This window comes from Coptis chinensis, chromosome 6, assembly GCF_015680905.1.
Source record: "Coptis chinensis isolate HL-2020 chromosome 6, ASM1568090v1, whole genome shotgun sequence".
Taxonomy (NCBI): Eukaryota; Viridiplantae; Streptophyta; class Magnoliopsida; order Ranunculales; family Ranunculaceae; genus Coptis; species Coptis chinensis.
Window position 1 is genome coordinate 3,633,645 of NC_141461.1, and position 7,715 is coordinate 3,641,359.

General features: G+C 37.0%; 1 pseudogene; it reads right to left on the reverse strand.

The window, feature by feature from the left end:
• Nucleotides 1-1,354: 1,354 nt before the first annotated feature.
• On the reverse strand, nucleotides 1,355-2,607 carry LOC147490829 (subtilisin-like protease SBT1.3 pseudogene; annotated as a pseudogene).
• Nucleotides 2,608-7,715: the final 5,108 nt, after the last annotated feature.

The following is a 7,715-nucleotide window of genomic DNA, read 5'->3' on the forward strand; positions in this document are numbered from 1 at the left end:
GACCAATATTATTATTACTACTTTTCTGAGAATGTGAGAGTATAGTAATGAAATCTATATATAGAAGAAAGTTCAATAACAAGTTACTAAAAACGAGAGAGTGAGATCAGTAATGATGAAAACGGAGGTTTTCTTGGGTGTTAAGGAATAAGCAATGAGCTTGGTTTTATTTTTAGAAATAGAAGACAGCTATAACACACTTTGTTGTGACGGTCACTTGAGAATTGAGATTGAAACAATTCAACTCGAACTCAATTGCCAGTTGGAGTCAAAACTGTTATACATACTTTTATTTTGTGATCTTTTACCAAGTGAATAGTTGACTGGTTTTAGATAAAAATTTGAAATTGACACCTAACAATGGTTATCATGCAAAACTTATAAAAATCACCTAACTGAGTCTGTTGAAGGAGTTAGTACAGGCCAAGTTGTGCTATCCAAAGCATCCATATGCATATGCTATGTTTGGTTAGTCAGTTAGTCTAAGCTTGTAAGTATCCTAAAAACTTTCGTATAGACTGAAGAGAGCCCTGTTACCTGTGACAATTGTTCAGTACACTAATTTACAAAATGAATTGAAGTTTAACAAATTGGCGGGAAGCAAATGTTATAATGTGTACATATGGATGCTTGCCTAGTACTTTAATATAGTCACCCAGTTATAAGCCAGGTAGTTGGCTTCTTTAGTACTACTTGTGGCTATCAAAGATCATTAATACTGAGTAGTTGAGAATGCTCCCAGTGACCCACGTCAGCCCCCCTTTTTTCTCTTAGACTGACACATCAGATTTTACCTAAAAAAATGAATTCTACGCCCTTTTTTACGCCATTTTTTTTGCGATTTCAATTGTTCGTAGCCCAAAATACATAAAAACCCAAAATAGACAAGTAGATAAAAACCTCTTTCTTAAATCTTATCTCCATTCTTAAATTTTATCTCCATTCTTACTCCGGATTTAAATCTTATCTCCATTCTTAAACAAAAGAAAACCCGAAAAGTGAGAGCCCCGTGTAAGTTTTTTGTGATCCTCAGGGAAAATCAGCTATATGTCAAGAGGGAAAAGTGCTCTTTTGCTCACTCAAAAGGAGATCAAGTTTCTCGGCAACGTCATTGGTGGAGGCAAAACGCTTTAGAGGCCCAAAATAACGGTACACGATTTGGAGTGGAGCCGTACTTTATAGCTTGGCACTTGATTTGAGACCGACGCTTCTGAACAAGGTATAACTATCAACTCCAAACCCCCTTGGTGAAAATCTTTCATTACTGTTTTATGATTATTACAACTATTAAATTAGAACACGTTCTAAGATAATAGTGTCAAATTTACTGTTTGTCGATTTGGTTGTCTACAGAGCTCATTGAATTCTCCGCTCCGTTCAGAACTCTGTTCAAGTTTGTCAAGTCAAGTAGGGGAATAAAACCGCCTCACGGCTCTGGGAATACAGCAGAAATGGATGGATAATTTAGATCTCCTGGGTTAGCGAATGAACGTCGGCAAGATCGATTGGATGATTTGGTAAAGGCTCTCAGTTGCGTCGGGGTTAGCTTTTGTGTGCACAGGAAGTTCAAGTAATCGTCTGACCCAATATCATAAATTAGGCCAGGGTGAAGAGCTCTTGACGGGTTTATATGGCCAGCTCCATGGTCGAATGGATTTGAAGGCGTTTGTTGTTGAAGCATCTTTCAATGGGTCAAAGGTATTATCATGGATATAAGCTGTAGTCATCAATGCTGATTTGATTGTAGCAGGACTCCATTCTGGGTGTCTTGCCTTGAGCAAAGCTGCAACACCACTAACATGAGGACATGACATAGACGTTCCTGACAAGATGTTAAACTTCACTTTCCTGTGATCTGTTAGCAGAACGGATGGCCCTATTTTCTCCGTCTAAGCAGCAAGGATGTTCACACATCACACCAGGTGCAACAAGATCGGGCTTCAGAATTTCTAACGTCAGGAAGTTGGGTCCTCTCGATGAGAATGCTGCTACTATAGGCGAAGGCCGAATGCCCAACTTCGTCCCCAAGAAAGCTAGAGTTGCTGTTGGTCGTGGGTTGGTCAGGGCGTACTGCTTAATCATTTTTCCTGCCGTTGCTCCAACTGCTATTGCTGGTACAAGATGGCTATCTGCAACCAGCTCCTCTCCATTTTCAGCAGTGTTGGCCAATATCATGCCCCTCCCCTGCATCCTTCACTACCTGCCCTTTATGTACTCTCGGACTGATGCCTCTGTCACATATCACAATCTTCCCAGTCACAACAGCTGGATCCATGGCTCCCTCAAGACACATGGAGGTTGGGTCAGGGCTGCTCGAGTTGGTACCCAAATACACTAACGAATACACTAACGGGTATTACCTCTGTGTTGATAGATTGATCCGGCCTCTGTAGAGTGAAACACCCGACAATGTTCTTCTACTCCCTAGCTTCACAACAGATGGGAAATCTCTATCCATTGTGCTGGTCCGACTGTGGTGATCCATGGAGACACATTCATGAGAGTAATCGGATCTGGCCCTCCATTTCCAGCTGAACAGGAAACGAATACACCATTTTCCATTGCTCCAAAAGTCGCCACTGCTAAGCTATCATGGCTGTAAGAGGTGGCGCCATGATATCAAGTACTGCTTGATCGACAGCAGATAAAATGTCTGAACTAGATTGATGAGTAGAACTCAGAAAAGAAATTTACTGCTCATTGAGATTGAGTTGCTGCAGTTATTCGATGCTTCATTCTTGCAAAGGCCTGACCGCCGAGTCACCTCACCTTTTATTCTTGCTGTTCAGGTAAAATATAAATATACATAGGAAGGTTGTAATTATTAAAAGTCATTTTGACAATTACCTTAATGTTAGATTGTCATAAACAAAGATTATCCTATTCATTTAACAATTAATCTGGGAATTTAGAAGTGGTAAATGACATGAGATGAGGGACACCTAACTTATTCATTTGAAGTGAAAAATGGCCTAAGGTATTATCTGAATTTTAATAATTAAGCAAAGGAGCATAAAATAATGGTACTAAGAATGAGAAGACAAATCAAACATGGCATTTTGGTGGCAAAATTATGAGGAGCAATGTGAATGTCTGGATGAGATAGTAACAATTTGAACTATTGTTTAAGGTGTGCGATGAAGAAGTTGTAAAGCTTCTTCTCGGTACCAACATTGATGTAAATGAAAACGCAATGCAGAGAAGGAAACTCGCTGCATTGCTACCTCAAGCCTTTGCTCCAATACTAAGATTCCTGGTTTGGTGAATTTTATGTCTCAAGTGCATTGCTATCGGAATAGTTCATAGTTAAAATCTAAATGCAGGACACATATTTTTCTTATCTTGTTAAGATTGTGGCGTTTGCTTAATGATAATCGTAGGATTTCATTTCGCTTCAAACGATGGAGCCAATGTGAGCTAGAGAAACAAGTTGGGGCTGACCCCCTCCACCTTTCTTTGCTTCGGTGGTTAGGGACAAGCACTCAGGTATAAGGGACTGCTCCCTCCAAGTAGTCTTTTTGCCCCGTACTTGGACAAGTCATACAAATATTCTAATACATTGAAATTGAAAATCGGTGTTGTTATCCCAAATATGTTCCGGATCCTCCTCCTAAAAAGATCCGCACTGCGTTGATGCAATTTGTAAACTCAAGAACCAAAGAATAACCTTTCATGTAAACCCTATTCCTATTCCTATTCCGCTTTATCGACCCTTTGAAGGAAAATCCAAGGCCTTGACTTTCTCGGAGATGGTAGGTGAGATCGAGAATCGCCCTTGCCAAGATGTGTTGAAGACATCACGACTTAAACACGACTTAGGTAGACTCCCTGTTAAGCCAAGATGATGGGGTGGCAATGGGTGGAGAAGGAAAAAGCAAAGACATCAAGTAAGTAACAACATCATTATCAACTATTTAAGCTATATATCGAAGATCTACTTTCATGACAATAATATCAACTTTCTACAAGAGATTAAAATCTGACATATGCCCATACCTTGAGTTGGCTCAACTTTCCGTTTTTTGAATGGAGGATCTCTCTTTGGTTTATGGGTTGTCCTTCTTGAATTTATTAGCAAAACGTATAAATGTTGTTGATCAGGGTAAAATTAAATAAAAGAGGGCGTTAATGAGGCTGGGAGTAGGAATCACAAGATACACCAGAATCTTTAAGATACCGCACAGGAGTAGCTCAGTAACTACTACTCTTTCAGGGGGGTTCTGTACTGCAAGCCTCAACTTTGATCAACTCTATAAATTTTGTGTGGACGACTTTTTAAGCAAATCCGATTTTATTGTATTTTGATTTCGGCATGGTTATTAAAGGTATTGTGGTTAAAACCGCATAGAGAGGTGAAGAAGTCTAACACAATCCAAAACGCGGAGAACTGAATTTTCAAACCTGGAAGGTATATCTATGGTAAATCAAGAGTCATTTGCGGGAGATTGGCTTGAGAATGAGCAAATGGTTGTTGATTATGACATAAAGAATGGCTCAATCATTAGTGTCTTTACGGATTGAGGATTAGAACAAAAATACATATAAAGATGTTGCAGATTGGGAAGCCAATAACACTTGATGTGGATATGAGGGACACATCCTTACTATCAAGTCGCGGGATCTGAGAACAAGGAGGGTATCTCTGTTGGCCAACAAGAGCTTTTCTACTTAGGAGAAGAAGTGGATGATGGTCGAACGATTGCAAGTTATAACATTGAGGGAGGGTCAACAATTTATGCGATCTTTTCGTTTGGGAGATACAATGCTAATATCGGTTACTACTGAAAAAAATAGAACTTTTAGTCTTAAAGTGAAAAGATGGTTTACGGTTTTGAATGTCAAGTTCCTGATTGTAAGCATGTTGGAGATCCCAATTGGCAAACAGAAACTCTGGCTTGACAAGGTTTGGAGAATGATATGACTTTAGCAGACTTATTTTTTTTGAAGGACAGACATTGAATTTGAGGAGTGATAGCATGCAAATATTCATTAGGGTGCCTTTAGGTAAATTGATTAATTGCAGAGTGGATGGATCTTATACCGTTCAAAATGTGCAAGAAATGATTGAAGAGCAGGAGGGAATACATATAAGGTGCAAAGGCTCATCTACGGTCGATGATAGCTTGACTCTAGTTTGGACGACTACAATATTAAGGAAGACACCACACTTTATTTGGTTCTTAGATCTATGTGGGTGTTAGATAAAGATAATTGTTAATCTTCTCGGTTGGATTAGTTGATTTGATAGAAGGTATTACGTTTTAGCATATTGTTCTTATTGCTTAGAAGCTTTTAGAATTTTATTTCTATGCAATTTAAAATGTATGTATTTTAATTTTATATATTAGCAGTAGTTGTAGTTAATTTTAGTAGTTAAATACATTTATTTTTATTTTTATTTTTAAATTTTAGTTTCATTTTTTAGTACATTAGAGATGTGTTATGTATCGGGTTGGTGCACTCCATAATGCTTATGACATGGTGGGATGATATTAAAAAGTTGGTGCACTTGACCATGCTAGAGATGTAATTCTAGCGATTTTTTTATAGTTAAACTTTGGTATTTGGACTCAAGTTTTAGTAGATTGTTTAATTTCTTTGACACTCATAGGCCACATTATTAGCATGGCTTTCAAAAAAGTAAAAAAAAATTACATAATAAGCAATTAGTGTTTGTAATATATTATGAGGCTTCAAATGGGGTATATAACGGTGCATTTAGATTGATTGTTTTATTCAGTTTTTTTTATAATGGATCGCTACCAAGTGCTACTCTTCTCAACCATGCCTAAATTCTTAGAAAGAGAGCTGGAAACAATTATGGGTGTAGGCTGGAACCACGATGAGATATACTCAGCTGATGGTTAGTTTAATTGGATTGAGGGAGTATTGAACATTGCTGATAATCAGGTTCTTTGTAATTATAAATTAGAGTGCCATCTACTGGATGTTCCTAATTAGTATTCCCATTACCATATGATTCTAATTTCTCATAAGGTATTAACATATTGATGTAAGAATGGCATTTTTATCCTTTAAGTGAAACTGATTTATTAGCATCTTAAAAGGATAGACTACAACTCCCTATATCAATAGTATACGGTATTGCTTGAGATCATAAAATATGATAGCTATAAATATATCAGTGGTCTTGATGAAGATAAATGGAGAATTTGCGTGAATTTGAGGAATTACATTTTTTTTTTTTAATTTTGAATTGTGGATTGGTAGAACAAAAGAGACATAATTCTATGTTACTCCATTTGTTTAAAAAATAATTTCAGGATATAAAGGGGTTCAAGGTTCCTCCTTAGATTACGCTTTTCATCTCATTTAGAAATGTATGGAACCCCTGTCCAACATTATTTAATTTTCTATTTTCAAGTGAAGTTGAAGTAAAATTTTTAGACGACTTCTCATTTCCAAGGCAAATATAGCTATTCTAACATAAATTACTGTTTCAGGTCATGTGGATGGCACCCCGACTAAGTTTGAACTTGGATATTTTCATGTCTAGCAGTGATTCAAAGGTTCCTCCTTAGATTGTGTTTTTCATTTCATTTAGTGATGTATGCAACTCCCCTGACGACAAAATGTAATATTCTATTTCCAAATGAATTTCCATGAAAATTTTCATTACCTTATAATTTCGGAAAATACAACTATTCCAACAAGATGATTATTGTTTCATGTCACGTGGACGTGCCACCATTTAATTTGAACTTAGCCTTACCCACTCTCTCAATGCCTATTCGACGGTGTCATTCGATCTTCAACCTCACCACCCACCAAATAAAGTTCTTCCCCATGGTAAGTTTCTTCCTCACGGTAAGATAATCACTTTGCTTCGAGATATATTATTATCGCTTTTACAACTCTTAAGATCTGTGCTTTTAAAGATAATCACTTTGTTGGGTGGTTATATAACGCGTTTTCCAAATATATCAGAATTGTTAAAGATTTGTTACCCAAGGTTTACGTCTGTCATGACTCACGAGGTCTTCCAATTAGTAGAGCTCCTCTTATTTGGTTTAATTTGTTCTTATTATGGAATCAAATTCCCAGGTTTTCTTCATCTCTTCAATTCCCTATAAAGTATATGTTAAAATGTGGCCCTTATTTTCTTCATTTCATTGTGCTATTTAGGACAATAATACTTCAAAAAAAATTAGAAAAACATAAAGCCATCAAACAAAGTATATATATATTTATAAGCAGTGAATGCTATCAATATACATATATTATTTATTTAAGTGGATTTTAGGTTTTTGAGTCATTAGCTATCTATGTAGCAAGTCCGGCCATAGGCCGGGCCAAATGGCTAGTTAAACTAATTGCTGAGTATTTGCTGACTGCCATCTCAAAAAGTGGTAATCACGAGAGAGGAGAAGGGGAAGAAGTTTTTGTTTGCCACGGTATCGAAATTTTCTGTGCATCCTTCCTATATTATAGCTCAAACCCCATCCATTCATGTATACTTGCACTCTCTCACCTCAAAATACAGGATCCCAAGTAAATTTGAGTACGCAGCTTAATGTACGATCAGCTGTGTGCACTAGGCATTTACACAGATAGAAGAATGTCAATTATTCCATAAAGTGTCTTTTAAAACAACATAGGTGCGGTTTGCAGAATTTGATATTCAATGTTACCTTCTTTTCTAAGGATACCCATAATGAATGTTACAAGTCATTCATAGATTCAAAAAGAGCATA